Source organism: Globicephala melas, unplaced genomic scaffold (assembly GCF_963455315.2).
Source record: "Globicephala melas unplaced genomic scaffold, mGloMel1.2 SCAFFOLD_172, whole genome shotgun sequence".
Taxonomy (NCBI): domain Eukaryota; kingdom Metazoa; phylum Chordata; class Mammalia; order Artiodactyla; family Delphinidae; genus Globicephala; species Globicephala melas.
This window is the reverse complement of record NW_027207344.1, coordinates 458,450-481,039: the sequence shown is the minus strand read 5'-3', so window position 1 is coordinate 481,039 and position 22,590 is coordinate 458,450. Positions and strand designations below refer to the sequence as shown.

General features: G+C 71.5%; 15 non-coding genes across 15 annotated transcripts; all 15 read left to right on the top strand.

Annotated features, from left to right (window-relative positions):
- Nucleotides 1–636: 636 nt before the first annotated feature.
- On the top strand, nucleotides 637–755 carry LOC132596253 (5S ribosomal RNA). The gene has a single exon (XR_009562352.1). It is a non-coding gene; the product is annotated as a 5S ribosomal RNA (ribosomal RNA).
- Nucleotides 756–1,686: 931 nt separating this feature from the next.
- Nucleotides 1,687–1,805, top strand: LOC132596252 (5S ribosomal RNA). Its single transcript, XR_009562351.1, has one exon. It is a non-coding gene; the product is annotated as a 5S ribosomal RNA (ribosomal RNA).
- Nucleotides 1,806–2,737: 932 nt separating this feature from the next.
- On the top strand, nucleotides 2,738–2,856 carry LOC132596251 (5S ribosomal RNA). The gene has a single exon (XR_009562350.1). It is a non-coding gene; the product is annotated as a 5S ribosomal RNA (ribosomal RNA).
- Nucleotides 2,857–3,788: 932 nt separating this feature from the next.
- LOC132596250 (5S ribosomal RNA) lies at nucleotides 3,789–3,907 on the top strand. The gene has a single exon (XR_009562349.1). It is a non-coding gene; the product is annotated as a 5S ribosomal RNA (ribosomal RNA).
- A 932-nt stretch (nucleotides 3,908–4,839) lies between these two features.
- LOC132596249 (5S ribosomal RNA) lies at nucleotides 4,840–4,958 on the top strand. The gene has a single exon (XR_009562348.1). It is a non-coding gene; the product is annotated as a 5S ribosomal RNA (ribosomal RNA).
- Nucleotides 4,959–5,889: 931 nt separating this feature from the next.
- Nucleotides 5,890–6,008, top strand: LOC132596248 (5S ribosomal RNA). The gene has a single exon (XR_009562347.1). It is a non-coding gene; the product is annotated as a 5S ribosomal RNA (ribosomal RNA).
- Nucleotides 6,009–6,942: 934 nt separating this feature from the next.
- LOC132596247 (5S ribosomal RNA) lies at nucleotides 6,943–7,061 on the top strand. Its single transcript, XR_009562346.1, has one exon. It is a non-coding gene; the product is annotated as a 5S ribosomal RNA (ribosomal RNA).
- A 931-nt stretch (nucleotides 7,062–7,992) lies between these two features.
- LOC132596245 (5S ribosomal RNA) lies at nucleotides 7,993–8,111 on the top strand. The gene has a single exon (XR_009562344.1). It is a non-coding gene; the product is annotated as a 5S ribosomal RNA (ribosomal RNA).
- Nucleotides 8,112–9,043: 932 nt separating this feature from the next.
- Nucleotides 9,044–9,162, top strand: LOC132596244 (5S ribosomal RNA). Its single transcript, XR_009562343.1, has one exon. It is a non-coding gene; the product is annotated as a 5S ribosomal RNA (ribosomal RNA).
- Nucleotides 9,163–10,094: 932 nt separating this feature from the next.
- Nucleotides 10,095–10,213, top strand: LOC132596243 (5S ribosomal RNA). The gene has a single exon (XR_009562342.1). It is a non-coding gene; the product is annotated as a 5S ribosomal RNA (ribosomal RNA).
- A 2,696-nt stretch (nucleotides 10,214–12,909) lies between these two features.
- LOC132596242 (5S ribosomal RNA) lies at nucleotides 12,910–13,028 on the top strand. The gene has a single exon (XR_009562341.1). It is a non-coding gene; the product is annotated as a 5S ribosomal RNA (ribosomal RNA).
- A 2,696-nt stretch (nucleotides 13,029–15,724) lies between these two features.
- On the top strand, nucleotides 15,725–15,843 carry LOC132596241 (5S ribosomal RNA). The gene has a single exon (XR_009562340.1). It is a non-coding gene; the product is annotated as a 5S ribosomal RNA (ribosomal RNA).
- Nucleotides 15,844–18,540: 2,697 nt separating this feature from the next.
- Nucleotides 18,541–18,659, top strand: LOC132596370 (5S ribosomal RNA). Its single transcript, XR_009562469.1, has one exon. It is a non-coding gene; the product is annotated as a 5S ribosomal RNA (ribosomal RNA).
- Nucleotides 18,660–19,591: 932 nt separating this feature from the next.
- Nucleotides 19,592–19,710, top strand: LOC132596369 (5S ribosomal RNA). Its single transcript, XR_009562468.1, has one exon. It is a non-coding gene; the product is annotated as a 5S ribosomal RNA (ribosomal RNA).
- A 2,696-nt stretch (nucleotides 19,711–22,406) lies between these two features.
- On the top strand, nucleotides 22,407–22,525 carry LOC132596368 (5S ribosomal RNA). The gene has a single exon (XR_009562467.1). It is a non-coding gene; the product is annotated as a 5S ribosomal RNA (ribosomal RNA).
- Nucleotides 22,526–22,590: the final 65 nt, after the last annotated feature.

Genomic DNA, 22,590 nt, shown 5'->3' with positions numbered 1-22,590 from the left:
CGGCGCCCAGCCCCGGCGCCGCCACCTGTGTGCCGGTGTGTCCCTCCACAGCTCCCTCTGACAAAAGCCCCCCCCCACCCCGCCCCTCTGGCGTGTCACCGCGGCCGGGTGCGGGAGCGGGATCGAGGGCAGGGGCCGCTTCCCCGGGCCTGCCGGCCACCAGGGGCGGGGTCCTGAGCTCGGCGGGGGGTGTGGGGGCAAGGGTGGCCTTGCCGGGGCTGAGGGGCCGTGGCGACTCAATGGTGGCTCCCGGTGGCTTCGGGCCAGCTGCTGTCGGGCAGGAGGGCCGGCCCGGGCTGCGGCCGGGCTGCGCCTAGGGCCGCGTGGGCGGGCAGGGCCGATGCCCAAGGGACCGCGGGCCCCGGGCCCTGAAGCCTCCGGGGCCACGTCCCTGTGAGCGACGTGCGGGATCTTGGGCGGGGCGCCAAGCGCCGAAGGGTTTGCTGGGTCACGGCCGCCCTGGGCTGGGAGGTGGTCGCCAAACCCTCCGCCGCCGCCCGATACCCGAGACCTCCGTTGCCCCTGCCTGGGCGGGCGAGGGGGCCCTGCCGGGGCGGGCCGGCCGCCAGGCTGGCGTTAAGGCGCCAGCGCCAGCGAAACTGGGCCTCAAGAGGCCGCCCGCGGCCCCCCGCCCCCGTCTACGGCCATACCACCCTGAACGCGCCCGATCTCGTCTGATCTCGGAAGCTAAGCAGGGTCGGGCCTGGTTAGTACTTGGATGGGAGACCGCCTGGGAATACCGGGTGCTGTAGGCTTTTTGCCTCCCGCTCCGCCCGCCTTCTCCTTTACTCGCCCGCGGCGGGGTCGCCGGCTCCGCCCCCGCCGGGCCCCGCTGCAGGCCCCACCTCCTCAGGCCCCTCCCACCACGGCGCGCGCCGGCGGGGTCGCTCCCCGCCGGCCCGGCCGGCCAGGCGGCCAGAAGGCGGCCCTGGAAGGCAGCCGCACCCCAGACGCTCCCGGGGTGGCTGGCCCGGACCCAGACTCCGCCGCGGGCCCAGTTGCCGTCCTTTCGGCCCGCGAGCCCCTCGACCTGCACCTGGCCGCCCCCACCGGCGCCCAACCCCGGCGCCGCCACCTGTGTGCCGGTGTGTCCCTCCACAGCTCCCTCCGACAAAAGCCCCCCCCCACCCCGCCCCTCTGGCGTGTCACCGCGGCCGGGTGCGGGAGCGGGATCGAGGGCAGGGGCCGCTTCCCCGGGCCTGCCGGCCACCAGGGGCGGGGTCCTGAGCTCGGCGGGGGGTGTGGGGGCAAGGGTGGCCTTGCCGGGGCTGAGGGGCCGTGGCGACTCAATGGTGGCTCCCGGTGGCTTCGGGCCAGCTGCTGTCGGGCAGGAGGGCCGGCCCGGGCTGCGGCCGGGCTGCGCCTAGGGCCGCGTGGGCGGGCAGGGCCGATGCCCAAGGGACCGCGGGCCCCGGGCCCTGAAGCCTCCGGGGCCACGTCCCTGTGAGCGACGTGCGGGATCTTGGGCGGGGCGCCAAGCGCCGAAGGGTTTGCTGGGTCACGGCCGCCCTGGGCTGGGAGGTGGTCGCCAAACCCTCCGCCGCCGCCCGATACCCGAGACCTCCGTTGCCCCTGCCTGGGCGGGCGAGGGGGCCCTGCCGGGGCGGGCCGGCCGCCAGGCTGGCGTTAAGGCGCCAGCGCCAGCGAAACTGGGCCTCAAGAGGCCGCCCGCGGCCCCCCGCCCCCGTCTACGGCCATACCACCCTGAACGCGCCCGATCTCGTCTGATCTCGGAAGCTAAGCAGGGTCGGGCCTGGTTAGTACTTGGATGGGAGACCGCCTGGGAATACCGGGTGCTGTAGGCTTTTTGCCTCCCGCTCCGCCCGCCTTCTCCTTTACTCGCCCGCGGCGGGGGCCGCCGGCTCCGCCCCCGCCGGGCCCCGCTGCAGGCCCCACCTCCTCAGGCCCCTCCCACCACGGCGCGCGCCGGCGGGGTCGCTCCCCGCCGGCCCGGCCGGCCAGGCGGCCAGAAGGCGGCCCTGGAAGGCAGGCGCACCCCAGACGCTCCCGGGGTGGCTGGCCCGGACCCAGACTCCGCCGCGGGCCCAGTTGCCGTCCTTTCGGCCCGCGAGCCCCTCGACCTGCACCTGGCCGCCCCCACCGGCGCCCAGCCCCGGCGCCGCCACCTGTGTGCCGGTGTGTCCCTCCACAGCTCCCTCCGACAAAAGCCCCCCCCCACCCCGCCCCTCTGGCGTGTCACCGCGGCCGGGTGCGGGAGCGGGATCGAGGGCAGGGGCCGCTTCCCCGGGCCTGCCGGCCACCAGGGGCGGGGTCCTGAGCTCGGCGGGGGGTGTGGGGGCAAGGGTGGCCTTGCCGGGGCTGAGGGGCCGTGGCGACTCATTGGTGGCTCCCGGTGGCTTCGGGCCAGCTGCTGTCGGGCAGGAGGGCCGGCCCGGGCTGCGGCCGGGCTGCGCCTAGGGCCGCGTGGGCGGGCAGGGCCGATGCCCAAGGGACCGCGGGCCCCGGGCCCTGAAGCCTCCGGGGCCACGTCCCTGTGAGCGACGTGCGGGATCTTGGGCGGGGCGCCAAGCGCCGAAGGGTTTGCTGGGTCACGGCCGCCCTGGGCTGGGAGGTGGTCGCCAAACCCTCCGCCGCCGCCCGATACCCGAGACCTCCGTTGCCCCTGCCTGGGCGGGCGAGGGGGCCCTGCCGGGGCGGGCCGGCCGCCAGGCTGGCGTTAAGGCGCCAGCGCCAGCGAAACTGGGCCTCAAGAGGCCGCCCGCGGCCCCCCGCCCCCGTCTACGGCCATACCACCCTGAACGCGCCCGATCTCGTCTGATCTCGGAAGCTAAGCAGGGTCGGGCCTGGTTAGTACTTGGATGGGAGACCGCCTGGGAATACCGGGTGCTGTAGGCTTTTTGCCTCCCGCTCCGCCCGCCTTCTCCTTTACTCGCCCGCGGCGGGGGCCGCCGGCTCCGCCCCCGCCGGGCCCCGCTGCAGGCCCCACCTCCTCAGGCCCCTCCCACCACGGCGCGCGCCGGCGGGGTCGCTCCCCGCCGGCCCGGCCGGCCAGGCGGCCAGAAGGCGGCCCTGGAAGGCAGGCGCACCCCAGACGCTCCCGGGGTGGCTGGCCCGGACCCAGACTCCGCCGCGGGCCCAGTTGCCGTCCTTTCGGCCCGCGAGCCCCTCGACCTGCACCTGGCCGCCCCCACCGGCGCCCAGCCCCGGCGCCGCCACCTGTGTGCCGGTGTGTCCCTCCACAGCTCCCTCCGACAAAAGCCCCCCCCCACCCCGCCCCTCTGGCGTGTCACCGCGGCCGGGTGCGGGAGCGGGATCGAGGGCAGGGGCCGCTTCCCCGGGCCTGCCGGCCACCAGGGGCGGGGTCCTGAGCTCGGCGGGGGGTGTGGGGGCAAGGGTGGCCTTGCCGGGGCTGAGGGGCCGTGGCGACTCAATGGTGGCTCCCGGTGGCTTCGGGCCAGCTGCTGTCGGGCAGGAGGGCCGGCCCGGGCTGCGGCCGGGCTGCGCCTAGGGCCGCGTGGGCGGGCAGGGCCGATGCCCAAGGGACCGCGGGCCCCGGGCCCTGAAGCCTCCGGGGCCACGTCCCTGTGAGCGACGTGCGGGATCTTGGGCGGGGCGCCAAGCGCCGAAGGGTTTGCTGGGTCACGGCCGCCCTGGGCTGGGAGGTGGTCGCCAAACCCTCCGCCGCCGCCCGATACCCGAGACCTCCGTTGCCCCTGCCTGGGCGGGCGAGGGGGCCCTGCCGGGGCGGGCCGGCCGCCAGGCTGGCGTTAAGGCGCCAGCGCCAGCGAAACTGGGCCTCAAGAGGCCGCCCGCGGCCCCCCGCCCCCGTCTACGGCCATACCACCCTGAACGCGCCCGATCTCGTCTGATCTCGGAAGCTAAGCAGGGTCGGGCCTGGTTAGTACTTGGATGGGAGACCGCCTGGGAATACCGGGTGCTGTAGGCTTTTTGCCTCCCGCTCCGCCCGCCTTCTCCTTTACTCGCCCGCGGCGGGGGCCGCCGGCTCCGCCCCCGCCGGGCCCCGCTGCAGGCCCCACCTCCTCAGGCCCCTCCCACCACGGCGCGCGCCGGCGGGGTCGCTCCCCGCCGGCCCGGCCGGCCAGGCGGCCAGAAGGCGGCCCTGGAAGGCAGGCGCACCCCAGACGCTCCCGGGGTGGCTGGCCCGGACCCAGACTCCGCCGCGGGCCCAGTTGCCGTCCTTTCGGCCCGCGAGCCCCTCGACCTGCACCTGGCCGCCCCCACCGGCGCCCAGCCCCGGCGCCGCCACCTGTGTGCCGGTGTGTCCCTCCACAGCTCCCTCCGACAAAAGCCCCCCCCCACCCCGCCCCTCTGGCGTGTCACCGCGGCCGGGTGCGGGAGCGGGATCGAGGGCAGGGGCCGCTTCCCCGGGCCTGCCGGCCACCAGGGGCGGGGTCCTGAGCTCGGCGGGGGGTGTGGGGGCAAGGGTGGCCTTGCCGGGGCTGAGGGGCCGTGGCGACTCATTGGTGGCTCCCGGTGGCTTCGGGCCAGCTGCTGTCGGGCAGGAGGGCCGGCCCGGGCTGCGGCCGGGCTGCGCCTAGGGCCGCGTGGGCGGGCAGGGCCGATGCCCAAGGGACCGCGGGCCCCGGGCCCTGAAGCCTCCGGGGCCACGTCCCTGTGAGCGACGTGCGGGATCTTGGGCGGGGCGCCAAGCGCCGAAGGGTTTGCTGGGTCACGGCCGCCCTGGGCTGGGAGGTGGTCGCCAAACCCTCCGCCGCCGCCCGATACCCGAGACCTCCGTTGCCCCTGCCTGGGCGGGCGAGGGGGCCCTGCCGGGGCGGGCCGGCCGCCAGGCTGGCGTTAAGGCGCCAGCGCCAGCGAAACTGGGCCTCAAGAGGCCGCCCGCGGCCCCCCGCCCCCGTCTACGGCCATACCACCCTGAACGCGCCCGATCTCGTCTGATCTCGGAAGCTAAGCAGGGTCGGGCCTGGTTAGTACTTGGATGGGAGACCGCCTGGGAATACCGGGTGCTGTAGGCTTTTTGCCTCCCGCTCCGCCCGCCTTCTCCTTTACTCGCCCGCGGCGGGGTCGCCGGCTCCGCCCCCGCCGGGCCCCGCTGCAGGCCCCACCTCCTCAGGCCCCTCCCACCACGGCGCGCGCCGGCGGGGTCGCTCCCCGCCGGCCCGGCCGGCCAGGCGGCCAGAAGGCGGCCCTGGAAGGCAGCCGCACCCCAGACGCTCCCGGGGTGGCTGGCCCGGACCCAGACTCCGCCGCGGGCCCAGTTGCCGTCCTTTCGGCCCGCGAGCCCCTCGACCTGCACCTGGCCGCCCCCACCGGCGCCCAACCCCGGCGCCGCCACCTGTGTGCCGGTGTGTCCCTCCACAGCTCCCTCCGACAAAAGCCCCCCCCCACCCCGCCCCTCTGGCGTGTCACCGCGGCCGGGTGCGGGAGCGGGATCGAGGGCAGGGGCCGCTTCCCCGGGCCTGCCGGCCACCAGGGGCGGGGTCCTGAGCTCGGCGGGGGGTGTGGGGGCAAGGGTGGCCTTGCCGGGGCTGAGGGGCCGTGGCGACTCAATGGTGGCTCCCGGTGGCTTCGGGCCAGCTGCTGTCGGGCAGGAGGGCCGGCCCGGGCTGCGGCCGGGCTGCGCCTAGGGCCGCGTGGGCGGGCAGGGCCGATGCCCAAGGGACCGCGGGCCCCGGGCCCTGAAGCCTCCGGGGCCACGTCCCTGTGAGCGACGTGCGGGATCTTGGGCGGGGCGCCAAGCGCCGAAGGGTTTGCTGGGTCACGGCCGCCCTGGGCTGGGAGGTGGTCGCCAAACCCTCCGCCGCCGCCCGATACCCGAGACCTCCGTTGCCCCTGCCTGGGCGGGCGAGGGGGCCCTGCCGGGGCGGGCCGGCCGCCAGGCTGGCGTTAAGGCGCCAGCGCCAGCGAAACTGGGCCTCAAGAGGCCGCCCGCGGCCCCCCGCCCCCGTCTACGGCCATACCACCCTGAACGCGCCCGATCTCGTCTGATCTCGGAAGCTAAGCAGGGTCGGGCCTGGTTAGTACTTGGATGGGAGACCGCCTGGGAATACCGGGTGCTGTAGGCTTTTTGCCTCCCGCTCCGCCCGCCTTCTCCTTTACTCGCCCGCGGCGGGGGCCGCCGGCTCCGCCCCCGCCGGGCCCCGCTGCAGGCCCCACCTCCTCAGGCCCCTCCCACCACGGCGCGCGCCGGCGGGGTCGCTCCCCGCCGGCCCGGCCGGCCAGGCGGCCAGAAGGCGGCCCTGGAAGGCAGGCGCACCCCAGACGCTCCCGGGGTGGCTGGCCCGGACCCAGACTCCGCCGCGGGCCCAGTTGCCGTCCTTTCGGCCCGCGAGCCCCTCGACCTGCACCTGGCCGCCCCCACCGGCGCCCAGCCCCGGCGCCGCCACCTGTGTGCCGGTGTGTCCCTCCACAGCTCCCTCCGACAAAAGCCCCCCCCCACCCCGCCCCTCTGGCGTGTCACCCGCGGCCGGGTGCGGGAGCGGGATCGAGGGCAGGGGCCGCTTCCCCCGGGCCTGCCGGCCACCAGGGGCGGGGTCCTGAGCTCGGCGGGGGGTGTGGGGGCAAGGGTGGCCTTGCCGGGGCTGAGGGGCCGTGGCGACTCATTGGTGGCTCCCGGTGGCTTCGGGCCAGCTGCTGTCGGGCAGGAGGGCCGGCCCGGGCTGCGGCCGGGCTGCGCCTAGGGCCGCGTGGGCGGGCAGGGCCGATGCCCAAGGGACCGCGGGCCCCGGGCCCTGAAGCCTCCGGGGCCACGTCCCTGTGAGCGACGTGCGGGATCTTGGGCGGGGCGCCAAGCGCCGAAGGGTTTGCTGGGTCACGGCCGCCCTGGGCTGGGAGGTGGTCGCCAAACCCTCCGCCGCCGCCCGATACCCGAGACCTCCGTTGCCCCTGCCTGGGCGGGCGAGGGGGCCCTGCCGGGGCGGGCCGGCCGCCAGGCTGGCGTTAAGGCGCCAGCGCCAGCGAAACTGGGCCTCAAGAGGCCGCCCGCGGCCCCCCGCCCCCGTCTACGGCCATACCACCCTGAACGCGCCCGATCTCGTCTGATCTCGGAAGCTAAGCAGGGTCGGGCCTGGTTAGTACTTGGATGGGAGACCGCCTGGGAATACCGGGTGCTGTAGGCTTTTTGCCTCCCGCTCCGCCCGCCTTCTCCTTTACTCGCCCGCGGCGGGGTCGCCGGCTCCGCCCCCGCCGGGCCCCGCTGCAGGCCCCACCTCCTCAGGCCCCTCCCACCACGGCGCGCGCCGGCGGGGTCGCTCCCCGCCGGCCCGGCCGGCCAGGCGGCCAGAAGGCGGCCCTGGAAGGCAGCCGCACCCCAGACGCTCCCGGGGTGGCTGGCCCGGACCCAGACTCCGCCGCGGGCCCAGTTGCCGTCCTTTCGGCCCGCGAGCCCCTCGACCTGCACCTGGCCGCCCCCACCGGCGCCCAACCCCGGCGCCGCCACCTGTGTGCCGGTGTGTCCCTCCACAGCTCCCTCCGACAAAAGCCCCCCCCCACCCCGCCCCTCTGGCGTGTCACCGCGGCCGGGTGCGGGAGCGGGATCGAGGGCAGGGGCCGCTTCCCCGGGCCTGCCGGCCACCAGGGGCGGGGTCCTGAGCTCGGCGGGGGGTGTGGGGGCAAGGGTGGCCTTGCCGGGGCTGAGGGGCCGTGGCGACTCAATGGTGGCTCCCGGTGGCTTCGGGCCAGCTGCTGTCGGGCAGGAGGGCCGGCCCGGGCTGCGGCCGGGCTGCGCCTAGGGCCGCGTGGGCGGGCAGGGCCGATGCCCAAGGGACCGCGGGCCCCGGGCCCTGAAGCCTCCGGGGCCACGTCCCTGTGAGCGACGTGCGGGATCTTGGGCGGGGCGCCAAGCGCCGAAGGGTTTGCTGGGTCACGGCCGCCCTGGGCTGGGAGGTGGTCGCCAAACCCTCCGCCGCCGCCCGATACCCGAGACCTCCGTTGCCCCTGCCTGGGCGGGCGAGGGGGCCCTGCCGGGGCGGGCCGGCCGCCAGGCTGGCGTTAAGGCGCCAGCGCCAGCGAAACTGGGCCTCAAGAGGCCGCCCGCGGCCCCCCGCCCCCGTCTACGGCCATACCACCCTGAACGCGCCCGATCTCGTCTGATCTCGGAAGCTAAGCAGGGTCGGGCCTGGTTAGTACTTGGATGGGAGACCGCCTGGGAATACCGGGTGCTGTAGGCTTTTTGCCTCCCGCTCCGCCCGCCTTCTCCTTTACTCGCCCGCGGCGGGGGCCGCCGGCTCCGCCCCCGCCGGGCCCCGCTGCAGGCCCCACCTCCTCAGGCCCCTCCCACCACGGCGCGCGCCGGCGGGGTCGCTCCCCGCCGGCCCGGCCGGCCAGGCGGCCAGAAGGCGGCCCTGGAAGGCAGGCGCACCCCAGACGCTCCCGGGGTGGCTGGCCCGGACCCAGACTCCGCCGCGGGCCCAGTTGCCGTCCTTTCGGCCCGCGAGCCCCTCGACCTGCACCTGGCCGCCCCCACCGGCGCCCAGCCCCGGCGCCGCCACCTGTGTGCCGGTGTGTCCCTCCACAGCTCCCTCCGACAAAAGCCCCCCCCCACCCCGCCCCTCTGGCGTGTCACCGCGGCCGGGTGCGGGAGCGGGATCGAGGGCAGGGGCCGCTTCCCCGGGCCTGCCGGCCACCAGGGGCGGGGTCCTGAGCTCGGCGGGGGGTGTGGGGGCAAGGGTGGCCTTGCCGGGGCTGAGGGGCCGTGGCGACTCAATGGTGGCTCCCGGTGGCTTCGGGCCAGCTGCTGTCGGGCAGGAGGGCCGGCCCGGGCTGCGGCCGGGCTGCGCCTAGGGCCGCGTGGGCGGGCAGGGCCGATGCCCAAGGGACCGCGGGCCCCGGGCCCTGAAGCCTCCGGGGCCACGTCCCTGTGAGCGACGTGCGGGATCTTGGGCGGGGCGCCAAGCGCCGAAGGGTTTGCTGGGTCACGGCCGCCCTGGGCTGGGAGGTGGTCGCCAAACCCTCCGCCGCCGCCCGATACCCGAGACCTCCGTTGCCCCTGCCTGGGCGGGCGAGGGGGCCCTGCCGGGGCGGGCCGGCCGCCAGGCTGGCGTTAAGGCGCCAGCGCCAGCGAAACTGGGCCTCAAGAGGCCGCCCGCGGCCCCCCGCCCCCGTCTACGGCCATACCACCCTGAACGCGCCCGATCTCGTCTGATCTCGGAAGCTAAGCAGGGTCGGGCCTGGTTAGTACTTGGATGGGAGACCGCCTGGGAATACCGGGTGCTGTAGGCTTTTTGCCTCCCGCTCCGCCCGCCTTCTCCTTTACTCGCCCGCGGCGGGGGCCGCCGGCTCCGCCCCCGCCGGGCCCCGCTGCAGGCCCCACCTCCTCAGGCCCCTCCCACCACGGCGCGCGCCGGCGGGGTCGCTCCCCGCCGGCCCGGCCGGCCAGGCGGCCAGAAGGCGGCCCTGGAAGGCAGGCGCACCCCAGACGCTCCCGGGGTGGCTGGCCCGGACCCAGACTCCGCCGCGGGCCCAGTTGCCGTCCTTTCGGCCCGCGAGCCCCTCGACCTGCACCTGGCCGCCCCCACCGGCGCCCAGCCCCGGCGCCGCCACCTGTGTGCCGGTGTGTCCCTCCACAGCTCCCTCCGACAAAAGCCCCCCCCCACCCCGCCCCTCTGGCGTGTCACCGCGGCCGGGTGCGGGAGCGGGATCGAGGGCAGGGGCCGCTTCCCCGGGCCTGCCGGCCACCAGGGGCGGGGTCCTGAGCTCGGCGGGGGGTGTGGGGGCAAGGGTGGCCTTGCCGGGGCTGAGGGGCCGTGGCGACTCATTGGTGGCTCCCGGTGGCTTCGGGCCAGCTGCTGTCGGGCAGGAGGGCCGGCCCGGGCTGCGGCCGGGCTGCGCCTAGGGCCGCGTGGGCGGGCAGGGCCGATGCCCAAGGGACCGCGGGCCCCGGGCCCTGAAGCCTCCGGGGCCACGTCCCTGTGAGCGACGTGCGGGATCTTGGGCGGGGCGCCAAGCGCCGAAGGGTTTGCTGGGTCACGGCCGCCCTGGGCTGGGAGGTGGTCGCCAAACCCTCCGCCGCCGCCCGATACCCGAGACCTCCGTTGCCCCTGCCTGGGCGGGCGAGGGGGCCCTGCCGGGGCGGGCCGGCCGCCAGGCTGGCGTTAAGGCGCCAGCGCCAGCGAAACTGGGCCTCAAGAGGCCGCCCGCGGCCCCCCGCCCCCGTCTACGGCCATACCACCCTGAACGCGCCCGATCTCGTCTGATCTCGGAAGCTAAGCAGGGTCGGGCCTGGTTAGTACTTGGATGGGAGACCGCCTGGGAATACCGGGTGCTGTAGGCTTTTTGCCTCCCGCTCCGCCCGCCTTCTCCTTTACTCGCCCGCGGCGGGGGGGCCGCCGGCTCCGCCCCCGCCGAGCCCCGCTGCAGGCAGTAGTCAAGGTGGGTTTACCTGCCCGAGCAGGAAGCTTGGGCGATGGCAGAAGTGGGAAGAAACTCTTGAGCACAGGTTCTTGGGATCCACGGAGCAGCGCATGCACATGCGATGGGTGCCTACACAGCTGGCTTGCTTGTCTGTGGGGAAAGGCGAGATGGGTCAGGGCCTGGGTTCCTGAGGGGCTGAGAATCAAGGCAGGGATAGAAGAAAGGGGACAGGCCCACATCCCCTGAACCCACGCCGGCGCCCACTCACCTTTGTGGAAAATACGATTGAAAAGTGCCCGCAAGAATCTCTTCAGATGCCTCCAGAGTTGAGGCAAGAAGGGGAGGGGGGAGGCCGGGAGCAGGGTGAGCCCTGAAATCCAACCCTTGTCCCGGTCACACCCCAGCAGCCCTCCCACCTCAGCCCCTTCAAGACCCCAGGGCTCCCCCAACCGCGCTGCACAGATCCTGCCCTGACCATAGTCACCATGTTGATCCCCACGTTGAGCAAGATGAAGCTGACCGGGATCAGAAGAATTGAGTATCCTTGCTCCTGGCATTTCCTGGGGATGGGGCCAGTGAACGGCTCGGCTCGGTAGTAGTTTCGCTCACCCATGGCCGTTGGTCCCAGGACTGCCTGGGCCCTCTGCCCTCCAGTTTTAACTGGGAGCCAGACTGGGTCATAATGGGGCAGGTGGTGAGGTCACAGTGAGGGAGGGGGATGAAAAGGAGGGCCCAGAGTGGCATTCCCTGGTAACCAGGGTCAGGTAAGCTGAGCCTGGACAGTCAAACAGGGCCCGGTGGCCGGCATACATCCCCTCGAGCGGTCATTCATTCGCTCACCGCCCGCTGACTCACTTGTTCAAATGACACATTGCGTCTCTTGGCCCCTCTTGAGACTAGGAAGACCTTGGCCTCAGAGGCCTGCTGAAGGCCTGGCTGGAGTCCAGAGCCTCAGCCTTCTTCATGCCCTTCACTGGGCCTGGAGCTGGACCTGCCCAGATGTGGAACCTCCCAGTTTGGAAGCAACTTCTTGTATGAGGCTCTCTGTGGACAGGGACAGCTGAGACACAGAGGAGGTGCCCAGAGACCAGGGGTTTGGAGTCTGCAGCTGCAGATGTACTTAGTGCATGGTATAGGACCAGGAGGGGCCTGCTGGCAGAACTGTGGCCACTAAACCAAAGGGACCCTCAGGCCAAGAAGGGGACACTGGCTTCTTATTGCAGGAAGCCAAGCGCAGGGACCCAGGCTGGCAGAAGGAGTGGCGCTTCCAAGCCACAGACCACCAATGTTTCCTGGACTCTGGCGCTCTTTATTCCTCTCTCCATGCCCTGCCGCCCCCTGCCCCTGCCCCCATTTGCTGCTGGTAAGTTCACTTTCCCAGTCTGGCTCCCGTGCAGAGAGGGCCTGGAGGCCGAGGTGGAAGGTAGCAGCGAGTTGGCCCGCGCTTGGCCCTCCTGCGGTTGCCGCTTCAGCACCAGACTGTCATACACCTGGTAGTTGGCATTGCCTCCCGGGTTCCGGCTGAGTGGCATGAAGGTGGGCGGGGGTGGAGGGTGCTCGGTAGCCTGGACGTCGGGCAGGAGGTGAGAGGGGCGGAGGAGCAGCGCTGAGCTGGGAGCCGGGGCCCGCTGGTCCAAGGCCTCGGCCAGTACCGTGAGGGAGGCGGAGGTGGCCACAGGGCGCCGCAAGGGCAGGATCTCAGCCCATTCGGCCGCCGGGTGCCGCACCTCGTGGGGATCGCGGGAGTAATCCAAGTGTCCCGTGGAGGGATGCAGGCTGCGGTTGGACTCGCTGTGAGCACAGCTGGGGAGGCTACGTCTGTGGGCCGGTGGGGTGTCGCGCTACCAGGCGTCGGGCCGGTAGACCCGAGGCAACAGAGCGGATGGAGGCTCAGAGCCCTCCAGACCCAGACTCCGCCATGGGCCCAGTTGCCGTCCTTTCGGCCCGCGAGCCCCTCGACCTGCACCTGGCCGCCCCCACCGGCGCCCAGCCCCGGCGCCGCCACCTGTGTGCCGGTATGTCCCTCCACAGCTCCCTCCGTCAAAAGCCCCCCCCCACCCCGCCCCTCTGGCGTGTCACCGCGGCCGGGTGCGGGAGCGGGATCGAGGGCAGGGGCCGCTTCCCCGGGCCTGCCGGCCACCAGGGGCGGGGTCCTGAGCTCGGCGGGGGGTGTGGGGGCAAGGGTGGCCTTGCCGGGGCTGAGGGGCCGTGGCGACTCAATGGTGGCTCCCGGTGGCTTCGGGCCAGCTGCTGTCGGGCAGGAGGGCCGGCCCGGGCTGCGGCCGGGCTGCGCCTAGGGCCGCGTGGGCGGGCAGGGCCGATGCCCAAGGGACCGCGGGCCCCGGGCCCTGAAGCCTCCGGGGCCACGTCCCTGTGAGCGACGTGCGGGATCTTGGGCGGGGCGCCAAGCGCCGAAGGGTTTGCTGGGTCACGGCCGCCCTGGGCTGGGAGGTGGTCGCCAAACCCTCCGCCGCCGCCCGATACCCGAGACCTCCGTTGCCCCTGCCTGGGCGGGCGAGGGGGCCCTGCCGGGGCGGGCCGGCCGCCAGGCTGGCGTTAAGGCGCCAGCGCCAGCGAAACTGGGCCTCAAGAGGCCGCCCGCGGCCCCCCGCCCCCGTCTACGGCCATACCACCCTGAACGCGCCCGATCTCGTCTGATCTCGGAAGCTAAGCAGGGTCGGGCCTGGTTAGTACTTGGATGGGAGACCGCCTGGGAATACCGGGTGCTGTAGGCTTTTTGCCTCCCGCTCCGCCCGCCTTCTCCTTTACTCGCCCGCGGCGGGGGGGCCGCCGGCTCCGCCCCCGCCGAGCCCCGCTGCAGGCAGTAGTCAAGGTGGGTTTACCTGCCCGAGCAGGAAGCTTGGGCGATGGCAGAAGTGGGAAGAAACTCTTGAGCACAGGTTCTTGGGATCCACGGAGCAGCGCATGCACATGCGATGGGTGCCTACACAGCTGGCTTGCTTGTCTGTGGGGAAAGGCGAGATGGGTCAGGGCCTGGGTTCCTGAGGGGCTGAGAATCAAGGCAGGGATAGAAGAAAGGGGACAGGCCCACATCCCCTGAACCCACGCCGGCGCCCACTCACCTTTGTGGAAAATACGATTGAAAAGTGCCCGCAAGAATCTCTTCAGATGCCTCCAGAGTTGAGGCAAGAAGGGGAGGGGGGAGGCCGGGAGCAGGGTGAGCCCTGAAATCCAACCCTTGTCCCGGTCACACCCCAGCAGCCCTCCCACCTCAGCCCCTTCAAGACCCCAGGGCTCCCCCAACCGCGCTGCACAGATCCTGCCCTGACCATAGTCACCATGTTGATCCCCACGTTGAGCAAGATGAAGCTGACCGGGATCAGAAGAATTGAGTATCCTTGCTCCTGGCATTTCCTGGGGATGGGGCCAGTGAACGGCTCGGCTCGGTAGTAGTTTCGCTCACCCATGGCTGTTGGTCCCAGGACTGCCTGGGCCCTCTGCCCTCCAGTTTTAACTGGGAGCCAGACTGGGTCATAATGGGGCAGGTGGTGAGGTCACAGTGAGGGAGGGGGATGAAAAGGAGGGCCCAGAGTGGCATTCCCTGGTAACCAAGGTCAGGTAAGCTGAGCCTGGACAGTCAAACAGGGCCCGGTGGCCGGCATACATCCCCTCGAGTGGTCATTCATTCGCTCACCGCCCGCTGACTCACTTGTTCAAATGACACATTGCGTCTCTTGGCCCCTCTTGAGACTAGGAAGACCTTGGCCTCAGAGGCCTGCTGAAGGCCTGGCTGGAGTCCAGAGCCTCAGCCTTCTTCATGCCCTTCACTGGGCCTGGAGCTGGACCTGCCCAGATGTGGAACCTCCCAGTTTGGAAGCAACTTCTTGTATGAGGCTCTCTGTGGACAGGGACAGCTGAGACACAGAGGAGGTGCCCAGAGACCAGGGGTTTGGAGTCTGCAGCTGCAGATGTACTTAGTGCATGGTATAGGACCAGGAGGGGCCTGCTGGCAGAACTGTGGCCACTAAACCAAAGGGACCCTCAGGCCAAGAAGGGGACACTGGCTTCTTATTGCAGGAAGCCAAGCGCAGGGACCCAGGCTGGCAGAAGGAGTGGCGCTTCCAAGCCACAGACCACCAATGTTTCCTGGACTCTGGCGCTCTTTATTCCTCTCTCCATGCCCTGCCGCCCCCTGCCCCTGCCCCCACTTGCTGCTGGTAAGTTCATTTTCCCAGTCTGGCTCCCGTGCAGAGAGGGCCTGGAGGCCGAGGTGGAAGGTAGCAGCGAGTTGGCCCGCGCTTGGCCCTCCTGCGGTTGCCGCTTCAGCACCAGACTGTCATACACCTGGTAGTTGGCATTGCCTCCCGGGTTCCGGCTGAGTGGCATGAAGGTGGGCGGGGGTGGAGGGTGCTCGGTAGCCTGGACGTCGGGCAGGAGGTGAGAGGGGCGGAGGAGCAGCGCTGAGCTGGGAGCCGGGGCCCGCTGGTCCGAGGCCTCGGCCAGTACCGTGAGGGAGGCGGAGGTGGCCACAGGGCGCCGCAAGGGCAGGATCTCAGCCCATTCGGCCGCCGGGTGCCGCACCTCGTGGGGATCGCGGGAGTAATCCAAGTGTCCCGTGGAGGGATGCAGGCTGCGGTTGGACTCGCTGTGAGCACAGCTGGGGAGGCTACGTCTGTGGGCCGGTGGGGTGTCGCGCTACCAGGCGTCGGGCCGGTAGACCCGAGGCACCAGAGCGGATGGAGGCTCAGAGCCCTCCAGACCCAGACTCCGCCATGGGCCCAGTTGCCGTCCTTTCGGCCCGCGAGCCCCTCGACCTGCACCTGGCCGCCCCCACCGGCGCCCAGCCCCGGCGCCGCCACCTGTGTGCCGGTGTGTCCCTCCACAGCTCCCTCCGACAAAAGCCCCCCCCCACCCCGCCCCTCTGGCGTGTCACCGCGGCCGGGTGCGGGAGCGGGATCGAGGGCAGGGGCCGCTTCCCCGGGCCTGCCGGCCACCAGGGGCGGGGTCCTGAGCTCGGCGGGGGGTGTGGGGGCAAGGGTGGCCTTGCCGGGGCTGAGGGGCCGTGGCGACTCAATGGTGGCTCCTGGTGGCTTCGGGCCAGCTGCTGTCGGCTAGGAGGGCCGGCCTGGGCTGCGGCCGGGCTGTGCCTAGGGCCGCGTGGGCGGGCAGGGCCGATGCCCAAGGGACCGCGGGCCCCGGGCCCTGAAGCCTCCGGGGCCACGTCCCTGTGAGCGACGTGCGGGATCTTGGGCGGGGCGCCAAGCGCCGAAGGGTTTGCTGGGTCACGGCCGCCCTGGGCTGGGAGGTGGTCGCCAAACCCTCCGCCGCCGCCCGATACCCGAGACCTCCGTTGCCCCTGCCTGGGCGGGCGAGGGGGCCCTGCCGGGGCGGGCCGGCCGCCAGGCTGGCGTTAAGGCGCCAGCGCCAGCGAAACTGGGCCTCAAGAGGCCGCCCGCGGCCCCCCGCCCCCGTCTACGGCCATACCACCCTGAACGCGCCCGATCTCGTCTGATCTCGGAAGCTAAGCAGGGTCGGGCCTGGTTAGTACTTGGATGGGAGACCGCCTGGGAATACCGGGTGCTGTAGGCTTTTTGCCTCCCGCTCCGCCCGCCTTCTCCTTTACTCGCCCGCGGCGGGGGGGCCGCCGGCTCCGCCCCCGCCGAGCCCCGCTGCAGGCAGTAGTCAAGGTGGGTTTACCTGCCCGAGCAGGAAGCTTGGGCGATGGCAGAAGTGGGAAGAAACTCTTGAGCACAGGTTCTTGGGATCCACGGAGCAGCGCATGCACATGCGATGGGTGCCTACACAGCTGGCTTGCTTGTCTGTGGGGAAAGGCGAGATGGGTCAGGGCCTGGGTTCCTGAGGGGCTGAGAATCAAGGCAGGGATAGAAGAAAGGGGACAGGCCCACATCCCCTGAACCCACGCCGGCGCCCACTCACCTTTGTGGAAAATACGATTGAAAAGTGCCCGCAAGAATCTCTTCAGATGCCTCCAGAGTTGAGGGAAGAAGGGGAGGGGGGAGGCCGGGAGCAGGGTGAGCCCTGAAATCCAACCCTTGTCCCGGTCACACCCCAGCAGCCCTCCCACCTCAGCCCCTTCAAGACCCCAGGGCTCCCCCAACCGCGCTGCACAGATCCTGCCCTGACCATAGTCACCATGTTGATCCCCACGTTGAGCAAGATGAAGCTGACCGGGATCAGAAGAATTGAGTATCCTTGCTCCTGGCATTTCCTGGGGATGGGGCCAGTGAACGGCTCGGCTCGGTAGTAGTTTCGCTCACCCATGGCCGTTGGTCCCAGGACTGCCTGGGCCCTCTGCCCTCCAGTTTTAACTGGGAGCCAGACTGGGTCATAATGGGGCAGGTGGTGAGGTCACAGTGAGGGAGGGGGATGAAAAGGAGGGCCCAGAGTGGCATTCCCTGGTAACCAGGGTCAGGTAAGCTGAGCCTGGACAGTCAAACAGGGCCCGGTGGCCGGCATACATCCCCTCGAGCGGTCATTCATTCGCTCACCGCCCGCTGACTCACTTGTTCAAATGACACATTGCGTCTCTTGGCCCCTCTTGAGACTAGGAAGACCTTGGCCTCAGAGGCCTGCTGAAGGCCTGGCTGGAGTCCAGAGCCTCAGCCTTCTTCATGCCCTTCACTGGGCCTGGAGCTGGACCTGCCCAGATGTGGAACCTCCCAGTTTGGAAGCAACTTCTTGTATGAGGCTCTCTGTGGACAGGGACAGCTGAGACACAGAGGAGGTGCCCAGAGACCAGGGGTTTGGAGTCTGCAGCTGCAGATGTACTTAGTGCATGGTATAGGACCAGGAGGGGCCTGCTGGCAGAACTGTGGCCACTAAACCAAAGGGACCCTCAGGCCAAGAAGGGGACACTGGCTTCTTATTGCAGGAAGCCAAGCGCAGGGACCCAGGCTGGCAGAAGGAGTGGCGCTTCCAAGCCACAGACCACCAATGTTTCCTGGACTCTGGCGCTCTTTATTCCTCTCTCCATGCCCTGCCGCCCCCTGCCCCTGCCCCCACTTGCTGCTGGTAAGTTCATTTTCCCAGTCTGGCTCCCGTGCAGAGAGGGCCTGGAGGCCGAGGTGGAAGGTAGCAGCGAGTTGGCCCGCGCTTGGCCCTCCTGCGGTTGCCGCTTCAGCACCAGACTGTCATACACCTGGTAGTTGGCATTGCCTCCCGGGTTCCGGCTGAGTGGCATGAAGGTGGGCGGGGGTGGAGGGTGCTCGGTAGCCTGGACGTCGGGCAGGAGGTGAGAGGGGCGGAGGAGCAGCGCTGAGCTGGGAGCCGGGGCCCGCTGGTCCGAGGCCTCGGCCAGTACCGTGAGGGAGGCGGAGGTGGCCACAGGGCGCCGCAAGGGCAGGATCTCAGCCCATTCGGCCGCCGGGTGCCGCACCTCGTGGGGATCGCGGGAGTAATCCAAGTGTCCCGTGGAGGGATGCAGGCTGCGGTTGGACTCGCTGTGAGCACAGCTGGGGAGGCTACGTCTGTGGGCCGGTGGGGTGTCGCGCTACCAGGCGTCGGGCCGGTAGACCCGAGGCACCAGAGCGGATGGAGGCTCAGAGCCCTCCAGAACCAGACTCCGCCATGGGCCCAGTTGCCGTCCTTTCGGCCCGCGAGCCCCTCGACCTGCACCTGGCCGCCCCCACCGGCGCCCAGCCCCGGCGCCGCCACCTGTGTGCCGGTGTGTCCCTCCACAGCTCCCTCCGACAAAAGCCCCACCCCCACCCCGCCCCTCTGGCGTGTCACCGCGGCCGGGTGCGGGAGCGGGATCGAGGGCAGGGGCCGCTTCCCCGGGCCTGCCGGCCACCAGGGGCGGGGTCCTGAGCTCGGCGGGGGGTGTGGGGGCAAGGGTGGCCTTGCCGGGGCTGAGGGGCCGTGGCGACTCAATGGTGGCTCCCGGTGGCTTCGGGCCAGCTGCTGTCGGGCAGGAGGGCCGGCCCGGGCTGCGGCCGGGCTGCGCCTAGGGCCGCGTGGGCGGGCAGGGCCGATGCCCAAGGGACCGCGGGCCCCGGGCCCTGAAGCCTCCGGGGCCACGTCCCTGTGAGCGACGTGCGGGATCTTGGGCGGGGCGCCAAGCGCCGAAGGGTTTGCTGGGTCACGGCCGCCCTGGGCTGGGAGGTGGTCGCCAAACCCTCCGCCGCCGCCCGATACCCGAGACCTCCGTTGCCCCTGCCTGGGCGGGCGAGGGGGCCCTGCCGGGGCGGGCCGGCCGCCAGGCTGGCGTTAAGGCGCCAGCGCCAGCGAAACTGGGCCTCAAGAGGCCGCCCGCGGCCCCCCGCCCCCGTCTACGGCCATACCACCCTGAACGCGCCCGATCTCGTCTGATCTCGGAAGCTAAGCAGGGTCGGGCCTGGTTAGTACTTGGATGGGAGACCGCCTGGGAATACCGGGTGCTGTAGGCTTTTTGCCTCCCGCTCCGCCCGCCTTCTCCTTTACTCGCCCGCGGCGGGGGCCGCCGGCTCCGCCCCCGCCGGGCCCCGCTGCAGGCCCCACCTCCTCAGGCCCCTCCCACCACGGCGCGCGCCGGCGGGGTCGCTCCCCGCCGGCCCGGCCGGCCAGGCGGCCAGAAGGCGGCCCTGGAAGGCAGGCGCACCCCAGACGCTCCCGGGGTGGCTGGCCCGGACCCAGACTCCGCCGCGGGCCCAGTTGCCGTCCTTTCGGCCCGCGAGCCCCTCGACCTGCACCTGGCCGCCCCCACCGGCGCCCAGCCCCGGCGCCGCCACCTGTGTGCCGGTGTGTCCCTCCACAGCTCCCTCCGACAAAAGCCCCCCCCCACCCCGCCCCTCTGGCGTGTCACCGCGGCCGGGTGCGGGAGCGGGATCGAGGGCAGGGGCCGCTTCCCCGGGCCTGCCGGCCACCAGGGGCGGGGTCCTGAGCTCGGCGGGGGGTGTGGGGGCAAGGGTGGCCTTGCCGGGGCTGAGGGGCCGTGGCGACTCATTGGTGGCTCCCGGTGGCTTCGGGCCAGCTGCTGTCGGGCAGGAGGGCCGGCCCGGGCTGCGGCCGGGCTGCGCCTAGGGCCGCGTGGGCGGGCAGGGCCGATGCCCAAGGGACCGCGGGCCCCGGGCCCTGAAGCCTCCGGGGCCACGTCCCTGTGAGCGACGTGCGGGATCTTGGGCGGGGCGCCAAGCGCCGAAGGGTTTGCTGGGTCACGGCCGCCCTGGGCTGGGAGGTGGTCGCCAAACCCTCCGCCGCCGCCCGATACCCGAGACCTCCGTTGCCCCTGCCTGGGCGGGCGAGGGGGCCCTGCCGGGGCGGGCCGGCCGCCAGGCTGGCGTTAAGGCGCCAGCGCCAGCGAAACTGGGCCTCAAGAGGCCGCCCGCGGCCCCCCGCCCCCGTCTACGGCCATACCACCCTGAACGCGCCCGATCTCGTCTGATCTCGGAAGCTAAGCAGGGTCGGGCCTGGTTAGTACTTGGATGGGAGACCGCCTGGGAATACCGGGTGCTGTAGGCTTTTTGCCTCCCGCTCCGCCCGCCTTCTCCTTTACTCGCCCGCGGCGGGGGGGCCGCCGGCTCCGCCCCCGCCGAGCCCCGCTGCAGGCAGTAGTCAAGGTGGGTTTACCTGCCCGAGCAGGAAGCTTGGGCGATGGCAGAAGTGGGAAGAAACTCTTGAGCACAGGTTCTTGGGATCCACGGAGCAGCGCATGCACATGCGATGGGTGCCTACACAGCTGGCTTGCTTGTCTGTGGGGAAAGGCGAGATGGGTCAGGGCCTGGGTTCCTGAGGGGCTGAGAATCAAGGCAGGGATAGAAGAAAGGGGACAGGCCCACATCCCCTGAACCCACGCCGGCGCCCACTCACCTTTGTGGAAAATACGATTGAAAAGTGCCCGCAAGAATCTCTTCAGATGCCTCCAGAGTTGAGGCAAGAAGGGGAGGGGGGAGGCCGGGAGCAGGGTGAGCCCTGAAATCCAACCCTTGTCCCGGTCACACCCCAGCAGCCCTCCCACCTCAGCCCCTTCAAGACCCCAGGGCTCCCCCAACCGCGCTGCACAGATCCTGCCCTGACCATAGTCACCATGTTGATCCCCACGTTGAGCAAGATGAAGCTGACCGGGATCAGAAGAATTGAGTATCCTTGCTCCTGGCATTTCCTGGGGATGGGGCCAGTGAACGGCTCGGCTCGGTAGTAGTTTCGCTCACCCATGGCCGTTGGTCCCAGGACTGCCTGGGCCCTCTGCCCTCCAGTTTTAACTGGGAGCCAGACTGGGTCATAATGGGGCAGGTGGTGAGGTCACAGTGAGGGAGGGGGATGAAAAGGAGGGCCCAGAGTGGCATTCCCTGGTAACCAGGGTCAGGTAAGCTGAGCCTGGACAGTCAAACAGGGCCCGGTGGCCGGCATACATCCCCTCGAGCGGTCATTCATTCGCTCACCGCCCGCTGACTCACTTGTTCAAATGACACATTGCGTCTCTTGGCCCCTCTTGAGACTAGGAAGACCTTGGCCTCAGAGGCCTGCTGAAGGCCTGGCTGGAGTCCAGAGCCTCAGCCTTCTTCATGCCCTTCACTGGGCCTGGAGCTGGACCTGCCCAGATGTGGAACCTCCCAGTTTGGAAGCAACTTCTTGTATGAGGCTCTCTGTGGACAGGGACAGCTGAGACACAGAGGAGGTGCCCAGAGACCAGGGGTTTGGAGTCTGCAGCTGCAGATGTACTTAGTGCATGGTATAGGACCAGGAGGGGCCTGCTGGCAGAACTGTGGCCACTAAACCAAAGGGACCCTCAGGCCAAGAAGGGGACACTGGCTTCTTATTGCAGGAAGCCAAGCGCAGGGACCCAGGCTGGCAGAAGGAGTGGCGCTTCCAAGCCACAGACCACCAATGTTTCCTGGACTCTGGCGCTCTTTATTCCTCTCTCCATGCCCTGCCGCCCCCTGCCCCTGCCCCCATTTGCTGCTGGTAAGTTCACTTTCCCAGTCTGGCTCCCGTGCAGAGAGGGCCTGGAGGCCGAGGTGGAAGGTAGCAGCGAGTTGGCCCGCGCTTGGCCCTCCTGCGGTTGCCGCTTCAGCACCAGACTGTCATACACCTGGTAGTTGGCATTGCCTCCCGGGTTCCGGCTGAGTGGCATGAAGGTGGGCGGGGGTGGAGGGTGCTCGGTAGCCTGGACGTCGGGCAGGAGGTGAGAGGGGCGGAGGAGCAGCGCTGAGCTGGGAGCCGGGGCCCGCTGGTCCAAGGCCTCGGCCAGTACCGTGAGGGAGGCGGAGGTGGCCACAGGGCGCCGCAAGGGCAGGATCTCAGCCCATTCGGCCGCCGGGTGCCGCACCTCGTGGGGATCGCGGGAGTAATCCAAGTGTCCCGTGGAGGGATGCAGGCTGCGGTTGGACTCGCTGTGAGCACAGCTGGGGAGGCTACGTCTGTGGGCCGGTGGGGTGTCGCGCTACCAGGCGTCGGGCCGGTAGACCCGAGGCAACAGAGCGGATGGAGGCTCAGAGCCCTCCAGACCCAGACTCCGCCATGGGCCCAGTTGCCGTCCTTTCGGCCCGCGAGCCCCTCGACCTGCACCTGGCCGCCCCCACCGGCGCCCAGCCCCGGCGCCGCCACCTGTGTGCCGGTATGTCCCTCCACAGCTCCCTCCGTCAAAAGCCCCCCCCCACCCCGCCCCTCTGGCGTGTCACCGCGGCCGGGTGCGGGAGCGGGATCGAGGGCAGGGGCCGCTTCCCCGGGCCTGCCGGCCACCAGGGGCGGGGTCCTGAGCTCGGCGGGGGGTGTGGGGGCAAGGGTGGCCTTGCCGGGGCTGAGGGGCCGTGGCGACTCAATGGTGGCTCCCGGTGGCTTCGGGCCAGCTGCTGTCGGGCAGGAGGGCCGGCCCGGGCTGCGGCCGGGCTGCGCCTAGGGCCGCGTGGGCGGGCAGGGCCGATGCCCAAGGGACCGCGGGCCCCGGGCCCTGAAGCCTCCGGGGCCACGTCCCTGTGAGCGACGTGCGGGATCTTGGGCGGGGCGCCAAGCGCCGAAGGGTTTGCTGGGTCACGGCCGCCCTGGGCTGGGAGGTGGTCGCCAAACCCTCCGCCGCCGCCCGATACCCGAGACCTCCGTTGCCCCTGCCTGGGCGGGCGAGGGGGCCCTGCCGGGGCGGGCCGGCCGCCAGGCTGGCGTTAAGGCGCCAGCGCCAGCGAAACTGGGCCTCAAGAGGCCGCCCGCGGCCCCCCGCCCCCGTCTACGGCCATACCACCCTGAACGCGCCCGATCTCGTCTGATCTCGGAAGCTAAGCAGGGTCGGGCCTGGTTAGTACTTGGATGGGAGACCGCCTGGGAATACCGGGTGCTGTAGGCTTTTTGCCTCCCGCTCCGCCCGCCTTCTCCTTTACTCGCCCGCGGCGGGGGGGCCGCCGGCTCCGC